The 19,479-nt window shown below is 35.3% G+C and overlaps 1 protein-coding gene and 1 long non-coding RNA gene across 17 annotated transcripts in view; one reads left to right on the plus strand and one right to left on the minus strand.

Annotated features, from left to right (window-relative positions):
• SOX6 (SRY-box transcription factor 6) overlaps positions 1-19,479 on the plus strand; it is a 633,064-nt gene that overhangs the window by 97,560 nt on the left and 516,025 nt on the right. For 2 of the 13 annotated variants that reach the window (XM_072793938.1, XM_072793944.1), the window contains exons 1-2: positions 6,937-6,993; positions 9,602-9,672. The exons of the other annotated variants lie outside the window; for them this stretch is intronic. The gene's annotated coding sequence lies outside the window, so the exon portion shown is untranslated. Of the gene's footprint in view, positions 1-6,936; positions 6,994-9,601; positions 9,673-19,479 lie in introns of those variants that run through there. 13 annotated transcript variants of the gene reach the window in all.
• Positions 1-19,479, minus strand: part of LOC140614739 (uncharacterized) — a 103,359-nt gene that overhangs the window by 29,510 nt on the left and 54,370 nt on the right. The window contains exons 1-3 of one of the 4 annotated variants that reach the window (XR_012015518.1): positions 6,813-6,914; positions 6,092-6,167; positions 1,583-1,677 (exon numbers count right to left, since the gene is read on the minus strand). This is a non-coding gene — a long non-coding RNA (uncharacterized lncRNA). Of the gene's footprint in view, positions 1-1,582; positions 1,678-6,091; positions 6,168-6,812; positions 6,915-19,479 lie in introns of those variants that run through there. The other 3 variants (XR_012015515.1, XR_012015516.1, XR_012015517.1) reach the window with 3 other exon arrangements.

A 19,479-nucleotide genomic window follows, 5' to 3' on the forward strand; every position in this document is an offset into this window, starting at 1 on the left:
GATAGTCACAGAGAGAGAGAGAGAGAGAGAGAGAGAGAGGCAGAGATATAGGCAGAGGGAGAAGCAGGCTCCATGCACCGGGAGCCCGACGTGGGATTCGATCCTGGGTCTCCAGGATCGCGCCCTGGGCCAAAGGCAGGCACCAAACCGCTGCGCCACCCAGGGATCCCAGTACTATTTCATTTCATTTTGCATTTCCCTAATGATTGATGTTTTTGAGAATTTTTTAAAATTTTTAAATAAAAAATTATGTGCTTTTATGTGCTTACTTGTCTATATATCTTTGGAGCAATATCTTTTAAAAATGGTTTGCTTATTTTTATTATTAAATTGAAAGTTCTTTATATATTTTAGATACATGTTCTATACATGTCTGATGTGTGTTATACAGATACTGTTCCCAGACTGGGCTTATCTTTTCATTTTCTGAACAGTGTCTTTCAAAAAGCACAAGTTTTTGATTTTGATGGAATCCATTATGTCAGTTTTTTTCATGTATAGTGTATGTTTTTAAATGACCTCTACTTATCCCAAAGCCAAAAAGATTTTCTCATAGATTTTCTTATAGAAATTTTACAATTTTAAGTTCTATATTAAGCCCATATTAGGTCTATTTCAGGTTTATTTTTAATATATGGCATGATAGTAATGATAGTATGAGGTAAGAGTTAAGGTTCTTTTTTTTTTTTTTTTTGGATAATGGAGCTCAAATTGTTCACAAATGTCTTTTGAGGAAATTACAAAAGGACAAACTTTTCTGTTAGAGTTCTGTTAGTATAGTTACCATTTCTGGCATTATTCATTCCTTTGGTAAATCTAGATTTCCATCTAGTGTTATTTTACTACTATGTGAAGAGCTATCTTTAACATTTCTTCTAGCACAGATCTGCTGCTGTTGTATTGTCTCTCAACTTTTATTTGTCTGGAAAAGTCTTTATATTACTTCATGTTAGAAAGTTATTTTTCTTAGGATTCTGTGTTTGCAAATCTTTTTGCTCCCCAGTATTTTGAAGGTGCTGCTTTATAGTCTTTGAGCTTATGTAGTTTCCAATGAAGAGTTTGCTAATCATTCTTCCTTTTTCTTTGTATGTATTGTGTCATTCCCCCTGCCTCCCTGCCCCGGCTGTTTTTAAGATTTTTTTTTTTTATCATTGTGCAGTAATTTGATTATGATGTATTTTGTATCTTTATGTGGTTTCTTTATGTTTCTTATGTGTGGGCTTTGTTGAATTTCTTAGATCTATGGGTTTATAATTTTCTTCAAATAGGAAAGCTTTAGCTACGTTCTTTTTTTTTTTTTTTGAGATTCCACTTATGTGTGTAGATTACTTGATGCTCTATTCATTTGTTAAATTTTTCTTTCTCTTGAGTGCTTCACCTTGAATCTTTTGCTTCTGTTGCTGTGTCTTCAAGTTTAACTGTTAATCCAATTCAGTGTGTTTTCAATTTCAGATATTATATTTTCCTTCCTTAGAAGTTATGTGTCTTTTTCACATATTCCATTTCTCTTAACATGTTCATGTTTTTCTGTATATCTTTGAACATGTGGAGCAGATTTTAATAGTTATTTTAATATCCTTACCTGCTAATTTTATCATCTCTCTCATTACTGGGTTTCTTTCTGTCGATTGATTTTTCTTCTGGTCACGGGTTATATTTTCCTGTTTCTTTGCAAGCCTGGAATTTTATAAAGTTTTAAAAAATTATTGTGGTAATCTTCATGTAACAAAAATTAATAATTTCAGAAATTTAGTACATTCATTATGTTGAGCAACCATCACTACTATCTAGTTCCAGAAGATTTTTGTCATCTCAAAAGTAAAACTATACCTTTAAAGTAGTCATTTTTCATTTCTTACCACTATCTCTGGCCCCTGGCAACCACTAATCTTTCTGTCTCCATGGATTTGCCTATTCTAAATATTTCATATTGGCATCATACAATATGGCCTTTGTATCTAGTTTCTTTCACTTAGTCTATTTTCTAGATTCATCTATGTTTTAGCATGTATGACTACTTCCTCCATTTTTATGCCTGAATAATATTTCACTGTATAGCTATACCATAATTTATCTATTTATCAGTTGATGGACATTTGGGTTGTTGCTATCTTTTGGCTATTCTGAATAGTGTTCCTGTGAACATTTGTGTATAAATTTTTGTTAGAACATTTGTTTTGAATTATTTTTTGGAGTGTACCTAGGAGTGGAATCGCTGGGTCATATGGTAGTTTTGTGTTTAATGTAATAGGAACTGCCAAACTGTTTTCCACAGGGGCTGTAATATTTTACAGTCCTACCAACACTGTATGAGAGTTCACTTTCTCTGCATCTTCATCAATGCATGTTATTTTCTGTTGTTGGTGTTTTTTAATTATAGATAATCCTAGTGGGTATTAAGTTATTTGTGAATTCCATTGTGATTTTATTTGCATTTTTCTAATGAACAATGATGTTGAACATATTTTCATGTACTTATTGGCCATTTGTATATTTTCTTTGGGAAATTATCTATTTAAGCCTTTGCTCCTTTTAAAATTGGTTTGTCCTAGGAAGCCTGGGTGGCTTGGCTTAGTAGGTTAAGCGTCTGCCTTTGGCTAAGTCACGGGATCCTGGGTTCCTGGGATCAACCAGGGAACCTGCTTCTCCCATTCTGTCTGCCGCTCCCCCCCTTGCTCATTTTCTCTTTCTCTCTCTCTCTCTCTCAAATAAATAGAATCTTAAAAAAAAATAAAATTGGTTTGTTTTTTCATTGTTGAGTTGTAAAAGTTCTTTATATATTGTGGGTACTAGGCCCATAATGGATATATGAATTGCAAATATTTTCTCCATTCTGTGGGCTTTCACTGTTTTGATAGTATCCTTTGATGTGCAAAAATTTTTAATTTTGATGAAGTCCAAAGTAGTTTTTCTTTTGTTACTTGTACTTTGGTGTCATATCTTAAAAAAAAAAAACTGACAAATTCAAAGCCATGAAGATCTACTCCTATGTTTTCCTGTAAGCATTTTATAATTTTGGTTCTCACAGATAGGTCTTTGATCTATTTTAAGTAAACTTTTTTTGAGGCAAGTACATTTTGCATGTGAATATCTAGTTTTCCTAGCATTTGTTAGAATAACTATTCTTTCCTCATTGAATGGTCTTGGCACTCTTGTTGAAAATCAATTGATCATAGATGCATAGTTTATTTCTAGGCTCTCATTGTCTATTCTTTATCTATATTCTGTCCTTAGGCCAGTATCACACAGTTTTGATTTCTATAAGTTTGTAGTAAATATTGAGATTGGAGAGAGTGAGTCTTCCAACTTATTTCTCCTTTTTCAAGATTGTTTTGGATGCTCAGGTTTCCTGGCACTTTCATGTAAATTTTAGGATCAGTTTTTCCATTTCTGCCAAAAAAATCATTGGGTTCAGTAGGGATTTTATTGAATCTGTAGATCTATTTGGGGAATGCTACTGTCGTAACAATATTAAGTCTTACAATCTATGAACATGGGCTATCTTCCTATTTATTTAGGTCTTCTTTAATCTTTTTCAAGAATGTTTTGTAAGTCCTGCCATTTTTAATTGAATGATGAGCATTGTGAATTTTATGATATTGAAGGCTAGATTTTGTTTTGTTCCTTTAAATAATATTGTGATATCTGATAAAGTTACTTGGAATCACTTAAGTGAGGCTGGCTTTCAAGCTTTTTTTAGTGAGGCAGTATGTACTAGGAATAGTTTAGAACCATTACTTGATGAGACCTTTTGATGATTTTTTAAAAGATTTTATTTATTTATGCATGAGACACACACACACACACACACACACACACACACACAGAGGCAGGCAGAGGGAGAAGCAGGCTCCATGCACGGAGCCTGATGTGGGACTCGATCCCAGACCCCAGGATCATGTCCTGAGCCAAAGGCAGACGCTCAACCACTGAGCCACCCAGGTGTCCCCCTTGATGATTCTTCTTGATGTTCATGTATTATGATGTCTTTTCTATGTGGCTGGTGGGAATATGAACTATTCTCAGCCCCATGTGGACTTCGTACATTGTTTTCCAGTGGTATTTTTCCAGAGTATTGTAATTTTCTCTAACCTATGTGCGGACCTCTATTCAGCCAAAGACTGAATGGGACCCCTGCTTTCTCTATGCAGCATTCTTCCTTTTTGGTATTCTTCCCCATTAACTCTAGCCTTCTCAGTCTCTCTGCTCTTTAAACCTTTTTTTTTTAAAATTTTTATTTATTTTTACGATAGTCACAGAGAGAGAGAGAGAGACAGAGACACAGGCAGAGGGAGAAGCAGGCTCCACACACCGGGAGCCCGACGTGGGATTCGATCCTGGGTCTCCAGGATCGCGCCCTGGGCCAATGGCAGGTGCCAAACCGCTGCGCCACCCAGGGATCCCCTCTCTCTGCTCTTTAATCTTTGTTTGGGATCTCCTTTCTGTTCTGTGGCCTGAAGATTCCAGGAGCATTTGTAGGTTCACTCATTTGTTTCCCTTTTCTCAGGAATTGTACTCCTACATAGTTTCATACATTTTGTTTTCTAGTTTAAGGTAAATCCAGTTGTTGTTACTTCATCAATGTTAGAGTGATTCACAACTTCCACTCCTATCTAAGAAAAATTATACTGAGCTTTCATTGGTGTAAAATAAAGAGGGGACATCTTAATTCTTGTTTAATACCTGGATTAATTTAGTGCTATTTTTCAAGTAAATACTAGCTTAATGATACAATAAATATCCACATTGTTAAGACTAAAAAAAAGAAATTCAACCTTAAAAGCATAGCGTTCTAATGGTGCGGTAGAGGGAAGGGGAGGTACTTCAGTTTTTTTTATGTTTAAAATGAAGAAAATAATATAGGTATTGTGATATGTCTAATGTGATATATGTAATGTGTTTAGGACAGTGCCAGGTGTATACTGCATGGTGAACCATTATTATTATCTTAATCATAATCATTTTTATTGTCATATAAGGAGACAAGGAGGGGATTAGATCATGAGATTTAAAGCTATAAGAATATTGATCTAGTGGAGCTGGGTGGCTCATTTGATTAAGCATTCACCTCTTGATTTTGACTGGGGCATGATCTCAGGGTTGTGAGATTAAGTCCCTTGTTGGGCTCTATGCTTGGGCATGGAGCCTGCTTGGGATTCTCTCTCTCCCTATCCTTCTGCCCCTTTCCCTATCCCCTTTATTCCCCCTTGTGCATGCACTTTCTCTCTCCCTGTCTCTCAAAAATATATATTTATCTAATTTAGTGTCAAATTATGCCTGGATATACTAATTTGGATATCATTGACATGAAGAATAGAAGACAGAACCTGAAGTTTGGGCTGGTAATATAGAGCTTAATAAAGACTTTGGTTCTATGAAATTTGTATGATAGCCAGCATAGTTTTCCCTCTTGTATCTGTGATATCTGGATGGATACTACTGCAACCATCAATATTAAGAAATGAAAGGAACATAAGGTAAGAATTTTCCTGGGTTAGAAATAAAAAGATCTGTATCATAGCCATCACATTTAAAGATTTCATTCATTTATTTTTAGAGAGAGAGTACGTGCCTGTGAGGGTGGGGGAGGAGTAGAGGGAGAGAACCAGATACCCCACTCAATGGGGAGCCTGATGGGCTGGATCCTGAGATCATAAACTGAGCTGTAATCAAGAGTCTGACTGAGCCACCTAGGTGCCCCAGCCATTACATTTTAAAAAGAGGCTCAGATTATCAATATTATTAAATTATAAAGTTATAGTTAAATAATGATATTATTGTTAAACTTCGGGCAACAATATATGTAATATATATTGGTCTATATAGTAAGTGTTTTTCTAGAAAGCTACATATTCATTTGATTTTGGTTAAATTCACTTTCAAAATGGGTATGGAGGATTATACTACTGCTAGAAAGAACTTGCTTTTGAGGTGGAGAGTTCTTTGTTAATAGACATTGCCTGGCATATTAGTAGGTATTCAATTTATATTTCTACCTAATTAATTTTTTAAGTTTTTAATGGCAGTGTGTGTGTGTGTGTGTGTGTGTGTGTGTGTAGACTGTTTTTGATTTGGAAATAAAATACTATACCTTTTCAGAAGTAGAGTTAGGAGACTATGAGTAATATAAATATGAGCTGTCATTTACCAATTACTGGTCCCTGGTGCTGAAAAAAAAAAAAGTACTCCACTGAATTGATCATAGTCTTTAAAATAAAATCTCTTTGTTGAGCAAACTTTTGAATTTTAATGGTACAGAGCATGGAGTTACTTAAGAAATGAGTATTTTTGTTCATAATGTGTTAGGGTTGAATAATATTTCTGTTTTAGCTAAACAGAATTTATTTATTTTTTATTTATTTATTTTTTAATTTATTTTTTTTATTGGTGTTCAATTTACTAACATACAGAATAACACCCAGTGCCCGTCACCCATTCACTCCCACCCCCCGCCCTCCTCCCCTTCTACCACCCCTAGTTCGTTTCCCAGAGTTAGCAGTCTTTACGTTCTGTCTCCCTTTCTGATATTTCCCACACATTTCTTCTCCCTTCCCTTATTTTCCCTTTCACTATTATTTATATTCCCCAAATGAATGAGAACATATAATGTTTGTCCTTCTCCGACTAACTTACTTCACTCATGGAATATTACTCAGCTATTAGAAATGACAAATACCCACCATTTGCTAAACAGAATTTAAATGGAGCTACATAACTGATTCTGAAGTCTTCTTGATTTGCTGTTTCATTAATAACTGGAGTTATTAAAATTCTTAGTCACAATATTGATTAAAATGCTCAAAATTTGTTACCTTGCTAAATTCTGTAGGACAGATTTATTCTGGGAGATCTTTGTGAATTAGGAGTTTAACTTAACAGCTCAAACAATTGCTGTAGAAGTTTGCTTGTGAGGTCATAATTTATACCATTATTTTTATAACTAATGCCACAAAATGACCATGCTACTATAACCAGCAGCAGAATTTGGAAATGGTAGGTTCTAGTGTGTGATGTTATTGCATATGAATGGAGAGAGATGTTATTTCAATGATATGTTTTTATTACTAGCTTCTGTTTTTATTAAGGATAATGAGAACCTTGTGTCTGGGCCTGTGAACAAAACTAATGTGACCTTTGATGTGACCCACCTGTTGTGCTTTCACAATCGATAATAGTCCCCTCATGTGAAGCTGATCTGGAGAACAACAGCATGCCAGCATGATGGAAAATAACATTTGCAAATTTAGGTCACAGAAATTGAAACATGCTTGGATCAGGTCCTAGATTAAAGTAATGAAAACAACTTATCTAACCAAATATTTTGAGAAAAGAAGATATTAACGGATGTCTGCTTCACAATGCCTTTTTCAGGGGAGAATTGTTCCTTGGCGATATGCTTGTCTGTCAGGTTCCTCATAAAATGAATGACTAATTCAATGCTTGGCAAATTTTGCAACTAAAGATAACCAATGCCTGGCTGTTAAACATCCACAATGTTGTTGTATTCATGGAAATTAAAAGTTTTATTTAGCATTTAAGACCAATTTTTTAAAGTATCAATCATGCTTTTAAAGAGAAAGGAATAAACTATGCTTATATGATTCTTGGAGCATGGGTATAAGTAATAGCTTTCCCTACTAGACCACGTCTGGCTTGCATTTACCTGGAAAGCAGTCTACCAGTTTATCAGTTTTGCAGATAAACTTAAGGACATCATCATCTGGTAGATATTTTTCACCAGCTTGCAAAATGTCTTTAGCATATTCATTCTTATGAAGATCTTAGTGATGATATATATCCAGTGAGCAAACATCAGCATCTCAAAATTAAAGAACTTAATGTACTTCTGCTCTGCAATGGGCAGGTCAAATTCCATCTTTATGAGGAAATCATTGTGATTATAAAAACATTGACATATCTTGGCTTCTGGATTAGGTTGAAGATAATCCCTAACTAGTCAATACTCATCTTAAATTTGCAGAATTTCTCTTCCCTCTTTGGCAGCTGCACGGACATTAGTGTCATGGCTATAGCTTTGTTGATGAGGGTTCCACTGAAAGGCCCTTTGTAGAAGGAGGAAAAGAGTGTGGTGTTGAAAGTGTGATGGATGATACTTTACTGATGTCTTGTGCTTTGCTCTTGAAATTACTGCTGCCAACATCAGTAGATCGTTCTTCCTCTTGGGGTGGTAGGGAATGAGGGTCAGGAGACAAGTTTGTCTTGGATTTCCAGAGAGAATTTAATGCATATTTTCTTAGAGAAACTAGAGTGCTATAATCCAACATTCAGATATGCACTAGTGAACTGACATTGCATTCTATTGGTATCATTGTTTCTATGAGAAAGTACATTCCAAGTTCTAAGAAGACGTTTGGAACTAAATCCATTTGTATGATTCTGTGTTTCCTGTAGAAAATATAGGACTTCCTATATTTCCAAAATTATAGAACTGCAATATTTTAGAATTGTAGAGACCTTGGAAGTCATCTATTTCAAATTCATTTTATAGATAAAACAAAGTTCAATAGAAAACTTAGGTCTGGGGAAAAAAATGATCCTGTGGGATTGAGCCTTTAAAATATTTTAATAAAATCATTTTTATCTATAGGCTTATTTCTTTTAGATTACAAGGTTTTTTGTTTTAGAAATTTTCATAGTTCTGTGATTTACAGGCCTAAGAATTAACTATTTGAAAATTTTCCAGGTTTCTCTGTTGAGGACTTCTGCATCACTAACCAATATTGTATGATCTATAGATTATGAAGTGATAAAACTTTGTATATTTTGTTAGACTTCTATCTTTTGCTGTGTTGTTTTACTAGTTGTGTTTCATAGAGTGTTGAAAATATGTTACGATGGACAAAATATTACTTTAAATGGCCAGTATATAATTATTAATTGATTCATTTTAAAATCCCTAAATATGTGTTTATCTGAATCTTTATATGCTTTGGATCTATAGATTGGTGTTATGTTAAGGTGGACAAGAGAAGAACGTGTGCTCAACAAATATAATGTTATTGGTTTTCAAAAACTGATCATAATTCAAAATTATCCTTGTTTGGAACTCTGCGTTTTTATTTTTGTGTGATTTTTTCTTGATATCTTGTATTGATATACTTATCAATAAAGCTGTTTGTAGAAGGAATATGTTTATTTTTTATTTTTATTTTTTAAAAGATTTTATTTATTTATTAATGAGAAAGAGAGAGAGAGAGAGAGAGAGAGAGAGAGGCAGAGACACAGGCAGAGGGAGAAGCAGGCTCCATGCAGAGAGCCTGACGTGGGACTCGATCCTGGGTCTTCAGGATCATGCCCTGGGCTGAAGGCAGTGCTAAACTGCTGAGCCACCCAGGCTCCCAGATGAATATGTTTATTTTTCAAAATGACATTTAAACAAATCTGCCATTACCAAATGACATAATTTTATTTATCCTGGTATATGGGAACTTCCTTTTACATCTTACTCCTGCTCAAACATGCACCCTAATAAGACAAAATGAAAAGTTAGAGATTAATTAATATTATGCGGAAGACAAAATTTAAAGTTTTCAATGAAAGTATGCTATCTCTAAAATCTTTTTCACCCTATACATCTTAGGATGAAAATGTAGCAGCCATTTTCTGCTGCTGGAAAAGAGTGACGAGGAGGAGTTAATAGTTGACTTTCACGTATGTTTTTCACCTTTGTCTTCTTTAGAATTCAAATCTCAGAATATGACTTTTCATATCTCAAGAGACAGCTTTTTGGTCTTAAATCTTGTCATTGAGCTTTGTATTAATCCTTTGTCTTACCTAATTTTTAGGGATATGTGATTTTTTTTTTTAATCCAACATGACTATCTCTATCTTACCCAGTTTCACAGACTAAATTATGCCCCAAATATTAAAGATATATTAATTTAGTTTTAAATATTCTGTTTTCATCACAAGGTGCTGGTATTATATACTTTTCATTTGTGTTGAGCATTTTAATGTATTTTTTTGCTGAATGAATATAATTAGTATGCTAAGTATTATGTTTTAAACAAATGCCATATATGTAATTTTGCATTTAATTGTTTTTTTGATGATATAGGGGGCATCAATATTAAGTGAAATTTTATTCAGTGATTTAATTTCCTTGAAAATATTTCTATCAGAAATTCATATTATACCTGTATTATGCTGAACATGATGAAATGTTACCATCTTTCCCTTGTTGTGTCCGTATTACAGCAATATCCAAAACATTCAGAAGTTTAATTTAGACTGAAATGTTTTTTTCATAGAATAAATAGAATATTTCACCTGTGAAGGGTGATTTCACTTTGCAAATTTGTTCTAAGACCTTTGTAATTTACAACTTGTAACCTTGTGTGCCTGATGCTTAAAAACGTTGGCATATCATGTTTCAAAAATGTGTAGAATAGTTTTGAATCCTGCTATTGTCTCAACAAAACCAGAAATTGATATTGAGACTGCATTTTATTTGGACACATACGAAGATATGTTAGGTCTAGGTCTGTTTTTATAAAGTAATTTTATTAAGTTGCTGTAGAATACATGTTATTTAAAAAGATCTTGAATCATGATATCATAGACATGTTCTAAGTAAGAATCCATAATTGAAATTTGCTGAGGAAACCATAAGAAGGGCAGCCTGGGGGGCTCAGTGGTTTAGTGCCTGCCTTCGGCTCAGGGCGTGATCCTGGAGACCTGGGATTGAGTCCCACATCGGGCTCCCTGCATGGAACCTGCTTCTCCCTCTGCCTGTGTCTCTGCTTCTCTCTCTCTCTCTCTCTCTCTTTGTGTGTGTGTGTGTGTCTCATGAATAAATAAATAAAATCTTAAAGAAAAAGAAGGAAACCGTAAGAATCCAGTTTCCTTTTATTATTAAGTGAAATAGATTACTACTGGATATAATTGTATGCTAGACACCATGATTGAACACTTTTTACAGAACCAAGTAAACTTTTTTGGTTTTGGAAAATTGAATTCAGAGCCCAGTGCCACTGAGATTAAGGTAATGAAATTATGAGCCAGTTAGTTAGCTTTGCTTTATTTTTTGGTCATACTGTGGGTTAAGCAACCCAAAAGAATGAGGATAAATAGACCCCTTCCTGAGTAGAGTAGTGTTGAGGGCTCCTTGGGTATTAGTTCTAAAACTAATCTCTTTTTATTTATGCATTTGAAGAGAAAGTGGATGGGGAAACCTCTTGTCTCCTTGGGATGGGAAGCCTATATTTCATAATTGTTGAATTTAATTTTCTAAGATTTAACAAAAGAATTAAAATGAAACTGAAGAAATTTCCTAACTTCATATATATCTTTATAGCAAGACATGTTAATTTCTTTTTTTTTTTTAAGATTTTATTTATTTATTCATGAGAGACACACAGAGAGAGAGAGAGAGAGAGAGAGAGAGAGAGAGGCAGAGACACAGGCAGAGGGAGAAGCAGGCTCCATTTAGGGAGCCGGACGTTGGGACTCCATCCTGGGTCTCCAGGATCATGCCCTGGGCTGCAGGCGGTGCTAAACCGCTGTGCCACCAGGGCGGCCTGACATGTTAATTTCTAAAGATCTTTGTGAAGTAAAACAAAGGATGAGGTTAATGTCATTAAAAATAAAACCACCTAGTTTGACTTAAGATAGTATCCTCTACTATGAAAAATAATTATATCAATAAACACTTTTTTCCTATCCTCCTCTTTCATGCCTAACTTTGATTTATTCTTTCCACATTGTATCGTAACTTAAAGTGTTGCTTAGTGCTTACCTTTTAGCACTAACTTCTTTTTGATTCATTCTTTGCTTAGGCGAATTTTATTTTCAGGTAGTGTTTTCTTGGATTCAAACTTCCATAATCTTTATGTGTTTATATATTTTATGTTTCATCTTTGTTGCTTTTGTACTTGAAGGATAACTTGGCTGGGTATAACATAATGAGGTTACACTTACCTTTCAGGATTCTGTAGAATTTACTCTACTTTTTTTCTGGCATTTAATGTTGTTGGGCAAAGGCTATCCACTTGATTCCTGCAACAACCTCTTCTACCTCCAACTTTGCAGGTGATTGTTCTTACCTGTGAGCCTTCGAAGTACAAAGTTTATGATGATATATTTTAGCATCATTGTTATGTTTTACCTTTTCCTGGGGACTATGAATTATTTTCTCCTTTTATAAGCAATTTTCTTTATGTGTATGCCTATTTAAAAGTTATTTTCTTCAGAATCAATAATGATATATATGTCACAAATCCATTGCTTTCTTTTTTTAAAAATATTTTTATTTATTTATTAGAGAGAGAGAGAGAACATGAGCGGTGGGGAGGCAGGCAGTGGGAGAGGAGAAGTAAGCATTCCACTGAGCAGGGAGCCCTATGAAGTGCTCTCTCCCAGGACCCTGGGATCCTGACCTGAGCCAAAGGCAGACATTCAACCAATTGAGCCTTCCAGGCACCTCCATTATTTTCTTAATTATCAGTTTTATCCCCAATATTTTCCCTTTGTTCATTTTTACTATTTCTTTTAAAATGATTTCCTTAATCCTTCCTCTAAGCCTTAGTATCAGTTGTTAAAACAATTTTTTTCTGTTATATCAAATGAGACTTTTATCTATGTAAAATGACTTAATTTTCCTTCTTCCATTTCTTTTTTAAGTTCTGCCAGCTTACTTTTCAACTACTATTATATATATATAATATAATATAATATAATATAATAATATAATATATTATATAATATATATAATATAATATATATAATTTTTTTTGGCCTCTTTATCTTTTCTTTGAGCTCTTCTCCTCCATTCCCAGGTCCTGTTATTTTTATTTGAGACTGAGGAAAAATATTAGTTTAAACTCTGTTTCTTTGAGCAGGGAAGAAAATCATTATTCTTTTATTGTGTAATCGGTGTCTCTGATATCCTGTTTTTTTTCCATTATGTATGCACATATAGATCCTGTGCTAATTTCTTTCATATTGTTTATCTTTAGATGGGGACATATTTATCCTGATAGCTATTTGCTGAAAAATAATACGAAGAGGAGGACTATAGAATGAATTGCAGCAGTCTTAGCAGCTTTTAAACTTACATGTTGTCTTGCAAACTTTTTTTTTCTTCCTTCCTTCCTTCCTTCCTTCCTTCCTTCCTTCCTTCCTTCCTTCCTCCCTCCCTCCCTCCCTCCCTTCCTTCCTTCCCCCTCTCCTTCTCCTCCTCCTTCTTCTTTAACATTCTGCTTATTATCTCTCCTTAGTTTCTGGCATTAGAATTTTGGTGTAGCTTACAATGAAGCACCTTAAGTCAGGCTATCTGTGTTGTGATCTGGTCATCTCTGCTTCCTTTCCCTCACCTCAGGCAGTGTTTTAGGAGATTAGGTTATAGACAAGATGGTATATCTACATGTTTCCTCCTCATTCGGTTCGACTTCACCTGCAGTTCCTCAGTGTGGAACTGGGCCTTCACAGGAATATTCCCTACTAGTTCTATTAGCTCTCATGCCTCTAAATTGTATCACTTTAATCAAAGGATCATTTGCTATCCTTTCAGGCTGTGGTACTTTGAGAGAAATTTATTCTTGCTTGAAGTCTGAGGAGGTAGGTGTCAGCTTATAGTATTCTTCTGTATTCTGGTTTAGATTTCGAGATATTTCGCATATATTCTTCATTTTGTGGTTTGGGCTTGTCGGAATTTCATTGCTTCATTGAAGGTCTCCTCAATACACTCTCCTCACCCACCAATATTCTTTTCTTTTCTTTTTTCTTTTTGGTAGTTTTCAAAGGAAAAGAAATGAGGAAAAAATGCTTTTGTTCATCTGATAAATACATTCTATACTCTTCTCAAGTCAATCAAACATTTCCTAACATTTACTTAGTATCTGCTATATATTAAGTCTTATTCAATGAGCTTTATATAACTATTATATCACTTAATCTTAAAAATCCTGTATGTTTTCTGTATTACCTCATTTAAAAATCATACATCCTAGATTCAGAGAAATTAATTGCTCAGGGTTACACAGTTGAAGACCTAGAATTAAACCTCAAGTCTAGGGGTGCCTGGGTAGCTCAGTCAGTTAAATATCTGCCTTTAGTTCAGGTCATGATCCCAGGTCCTGGATCGAGCCTTGCATCAGGGAGCCTGCTTCTCTCTCTCCCTCTGCTGCTCCCCCTGCTTGTGCTCTTTCTTTCTCTCAGATAAATAAATAAAATCTTTAAAATAAAACAAAAACCCTCAGGTCTATTGGACTCCAAAGCTATATTTTTTCTTTTACGTCCTATCTAGCCCCTCTGTTTAATTATAAATTTTGAATAAGATATTTTATGTGTACTTCATAGTTAGAATTTTCACTGCTACTTTTTGGCTGATTTGAATTTGATAACTATGTCTATACATATCACCCACTCACATATATAAACTACTACTACTAGTGTTGTAGGATTTCCTTGATGGTGTATGTATCTGAGTATGTACAGACACAAAATGTATTAGTAAAAATTTTCTCTTCTTTGCGTTATCTATCAAAGGGACCAGTGGTACTCTATTCCAACTGGAATAATACACTGGTGCCTGAACATGAACAAGATAATATTTCTGAGGTAGATTATTCATGCAACAATTGATCCTTTTCTGATTTAATCTACCATGTGACTTATTGACATTCTGAATTGCAGGAAAATTTCCAAAGCCATCTTAGGTAAATACAACTTACTTAGTTTACTGTAAGACTATGAATGGTAAGCTATAGTAGCAACATTTCTGGAAAAAGTAGGGGTTGAAGAAGAGAATAATTAGGATCAGGTTGTATGGATAACTGACTACTACAGTTTTCTTCTCATATATGGGAGAGTACATGTTGTTTTCTTTTTAATTTTCCCCCCATTGTGTTATAGAGTAACAGGGTCTTCAAATATAAACAAATAAAATAACATGGCATACTTGTACAAAGATTAGTTACTTGTAATGAGCTATGTAACTTAGAGAGTGTTTGCCTTTTCTCCAGCAGCAGCCTAGCTCTCTGGCATGGAGGCCTGCTAAAAGATTCACCAGCTTTCTGTTGCAATACTAATGTTCTGTGGTGCCTCTACTGCTCTAATTACTATCTACCTGATTAGAAAGTATTTTGCTAGCATAAATATGTATCTCTAATTAGTTTTAAATTCTTGAATTATAAGAAGTCAACAATAACAACTAGAAGTTACCTTGCCACCATAGTTTCTTAACATTTCAAATAGACTTACAATTGTGGTAGAAATTGGCAGAGACAGCAGATCATGGTTTGGAGCCCCAAGGTGACTCAGATGAAAAAGGATTCCTTAAACGTATTGAGAGGAACTCATTCAGTTTCATCAGGGATAGTATGTTTTTTGGATTTTAAAAAACACATGATGTCCAAAGGCTAGTGACCACCAGTTTCACAGTGGTGTCTGAAGTGAGTTCATGGTAGTATTCAGGTAGCTACAAAAAAAACTGAGTGTTTATACTTTTTAAAGAAAAGGGAAACACCCTACTGCTTTTCTTATGGCCTGTGAAATCAGAATCTAAAAAGTTTTCCCCTGAGGCAAGCTATTTTTGTAAGTGCTCTTGCCCAGAGAAGTGCTATCAATTTCTCTTCTTATTTTCCAGTTCCTTGGGGTTCTCATTGTTCTGTACTCATTCCTATCTATCTTTTCATAAGTCTATTTTCATAGATGTCTCTCTCTTTTTTACTACCCTTATATTGCCCTATTTCACTTAGATAGGTTAGTTATTGAAGTCTTTTATAGCCAATACTGGTTTTACACAAGGACAGATCCCATCTGTTAAGTTAATGCTTGTAACTTGACAGAGAAAAACTGTGTATGAATGTGGAGTGAGTTTAAGAGCAAGTGCTTTGGAGTCATATGTTCCTGGACTGGGATCCTCAGCCTCCAATCACACATCTTTGGAATATCTTTGGACAAGTTACATAACTCCTCTGAGCCACAAATTTGTAAAAGATGGATAATGTCTTTCTTGTTGGGTCGCTGAGAGATACAGTAAGATAACTTATGTAAAGTATAGCTGGTACAATGATTAAAACGTATGAAGAAGTCATGGGGATAAAAGGTATAGGGAATATAGCCAATCATTGTAATAGTGCTGTATGATGACAGATGGTAGTGAGCTTGGCATAGCAGAGAGACTTGTTAAATTGTTATGTGTTATACCTAATGTAACATTATTCAACTGTACTTCAATTAAAAAAATAATAAATATAGCGTATTGTACTATCGATTACAATTATTTATTCCTTAACTTTATAGGTGAAGTATATTTCCTCCTCCTTACTGATTTTGGGTTTTGGCTATGTAATTTCTGAGCAGAATCTTTTAGAAACATAAGTCAGTCGGAGAAGGACAAACATTATATGTTCTCATTCATTTGGGGAATATAAATAATAGTGAAAGGGAAAATAAGGGAAGGGAGAAGAAATGTGTGGGAAATATCAGAAAGGGAGACAGAACGTAAAGACTGCTAACTCTGGGAAACGAACTAGGGGTGGTAGAAGGGGAGGAGGGCGGGGGGTGGGAGTGAATGGGTGACGGGCACTGGGTGTTATTCTGTATGTTAGTAAATTGAACACCAATAAAAAAAAAAAAAAAAAAAAAAAAAAAAGGAGACCTAGAGGAGAGGAACCATAGGAGAGCTTCTGACCAGAGCTCAAGGTAGTACTTGAGTCCTACCTAGTACAGGAAGCTGCTGAGTGGATGATAATGTAACTTGATCTCTGGAGGTCTCATATTCCACATAACATCCTTGCTTCCCTAAGGCTGAGCTAGACCTTTATAGAGGCTGCCCCCTGCTCTTTCCTTTTTACTTATGCAATTTCAAAATAAAATAATAGTAACTTAAAAAAAAAAAAAAAACAAGTTTCCACTAGGCTTCTAATTCCTTTGCCCTCTGTTATAAGAGCATGTTTCAAATATACAGTGTGTTCTGAGCCTGGGTTCTAAAATAAGAAAATAGAGTAGACTTGAATCTGACTCAAGGCCTAAAGGAGAGACACACTGACCTGCTTCCACCAGCATAGAATGAGTAGAGAAATAAATATTTGCTGTTGGTAAGTCACTGAGGTTTTGAGGTTCTTATGCAGTATAATATCACTTCTTTTTTAAAAAAGATATTTATTTGAGAGAGAGAGAGAGTGAACGAGAGAGAGAGAGAGAGAGAGAGAGAGCGCGAGCAGGGGGAGGGGGAGGGACGAGGGGACTCAGACTCCCTGCTGAGCAGGGAGCCCAAGTCCAACTCTATCCCAGGATCCTGGGATCATGATCTGAGCTGAAGGCAGCTGCTTAAACAACTGAGCCACCAGGTACCCCAGTATAGTACCATTTCTGTTACCAGTTTCTGTATTTGTCAGTTTTGTTGCAGTCAGAAAGAATCACAAAGTCACAGTGGCTTAAAACAACAAACATTCATTTCTCAATCATGGGTCTTCAGGTTGCCCGTGGCTCTGCTTGGCTTTCTTTGGCCATATGGCATTTCAGTCTCTGATCCAGGTTGAAGGAGCAGCCCCTATTTGGGATGTGCTGTTCTCACAGCAGAAGCCAGGAGTACAAACTGCTGAACCAAATTGTGTAGGTGCATTTCAAGCTTCCATAAAGATATAGTGTTTGTCACATCTTCTCATATTCAATTGACCAAGTCACCTATCCATGCCTGGCAATGGGGCAGGAAAACCTACTCCATCTACTGGGGGGGACACTGGAAGTCACATATCAAAGAATGGGAATAGATAGTTTGGGAACATAATACAACAGACCACAGTAGACTGTTAGATTTCTTCTGCCTTCAGTATTTGTTTCTTTTATTTTTTTACATTCTTAAAAATTTGTATTTTATTTTATTTTAGTTCAGTTAATTAACATATAGTGCATTGTTAAGTTTCAGAGGTAGAATTCAGTGATTCATCTATCAGTTGTATAAAATATCCAGTGCTCATTACATCACGTGTCCTCCTTAATGCCCATCACCCAGTTATCCCATCCCCTACTTCTCTCCTCCAGCAACCCTGTTTGTTTCCTATGATTAAGAGTCTCTTATGGTTTGTTTCCCTCTCTGATTTCATCTTATTTTTCCTTCCCTTCTATGATCCTTTGTTTTGTTTCTTAAATTCCACATGAGTGAAATCATATGAAAATTGGCTTTCTCTGATTGACTTATTTTGCTTAGCATAATACCCCCTAGGTCCATCCAGGTCGATGCAAATGGTAAGATTTCATTTTTTTTGATGGCTGGATAATATTCCATTGTATACGTATACCATGTCTTCTTTATCCATTCATCTGTTGATGGACATCTCGGCTCTTTCCATATATTGGCTATTGTGAATATTGCTGCTGTAAACATTGGAGTGCAGGTTCCCCTTTGGATTGCTACCTTTGCTTTTTAAAAAAAATCTTTTTAAATATTTTATTTTTATTTATTCATGAGAGACACAGAGATAGAGGCAAGAGATATAGGCAGAGGGAGAAGCAGGCTTCCCACAGGGACCCTGATGCAGAACTTGATCCCAGGACCCCAGGATCATGACCTGAGCCAAAGGCAGATGCTCAATCACTGAGCCACCCAGAAGCCCCGGATCACTGCCTTTGTATCTTTTGTGTAAATATCTAGTAGTGCAATTGCTGAGTCATAAGGTAGCACTATTTTTAACTTTTTGAGGAACCTCCATACTGTTTTCCAGAGTGGCTATAACAGCTTGCATTCCCATCAACAGTGTAAGAGGGTTCCCCTTTCTCTGCACCCTTGACAATATTTATTGTTTCCTGACTTGTTAATTATAGCCATTCTGACTAGTGTGAGGTGGTATCTCATTGTGGTTTTGATTTGAATTTCCCTGATGCTGAGTGATGTGGAGCATTTTTTCTTGTGTCTGTTGGCCATTTGTATGTCTTCTCTGGAGAAATGTCTGTTCATGTCTTCTGCCCATTTCTTGACTGGGTTATTGTTTTTTAAGTGTTGAGTTTGGTGAGTTCTTTATAGATTTTGGATACTAGCCCTTTATCTGATAAAACATTTGCATATATCTTCTCGCATTCCATAGGTTGTCTTTTGGTTTTGTTGACTATTTCCTTTGCTGTGCAAAAATTTTTTAAATCCTGATTCTCAATGGCTCATTTTTGCTTTTGTTTCCCTTGCCTGTGGAGACATATCTAGCAAGAAGTTGCTGCAGCTAAGTCAAAGAGGTTGTTGCCTGTGTTATCCTCTAGGATTTTGATGGATTCCTGTCTTTCATCCATTTTGAGTTTATTTTTGTATGTGGTATAAGAAAATGGTCAGTTACATTCTTCTGCATGTGGCTGTCCAATTTTCCCACCACTATTTATTGAAGAGACTGTCCTTTTTTTCCATTGGATATTCTTTTATGCTTTGTTGAAGATTAGTTGAACCATAGAATTTGGGGCCATTTCTGGGTTCTCCATTCTGTTCCATTGATCTGTTTTTGTGCTAGTACCATACTCCATACTGTCTTG

This window comes from Canis lupus, chromosome 23 (genome assembly GCF_048164855.1).
Source record: "Canis lupus baileyi chromosome 23, mCanLup2.hap1, whole genome shotgun sequence".
In the NCBI taxonomy this organism is placed as follows: domain Eukaryota; kingdom Metazoa; phylum Chordata; class Mammalia; order Carnivora; family Canidae; genus Canis; species Canis lupus.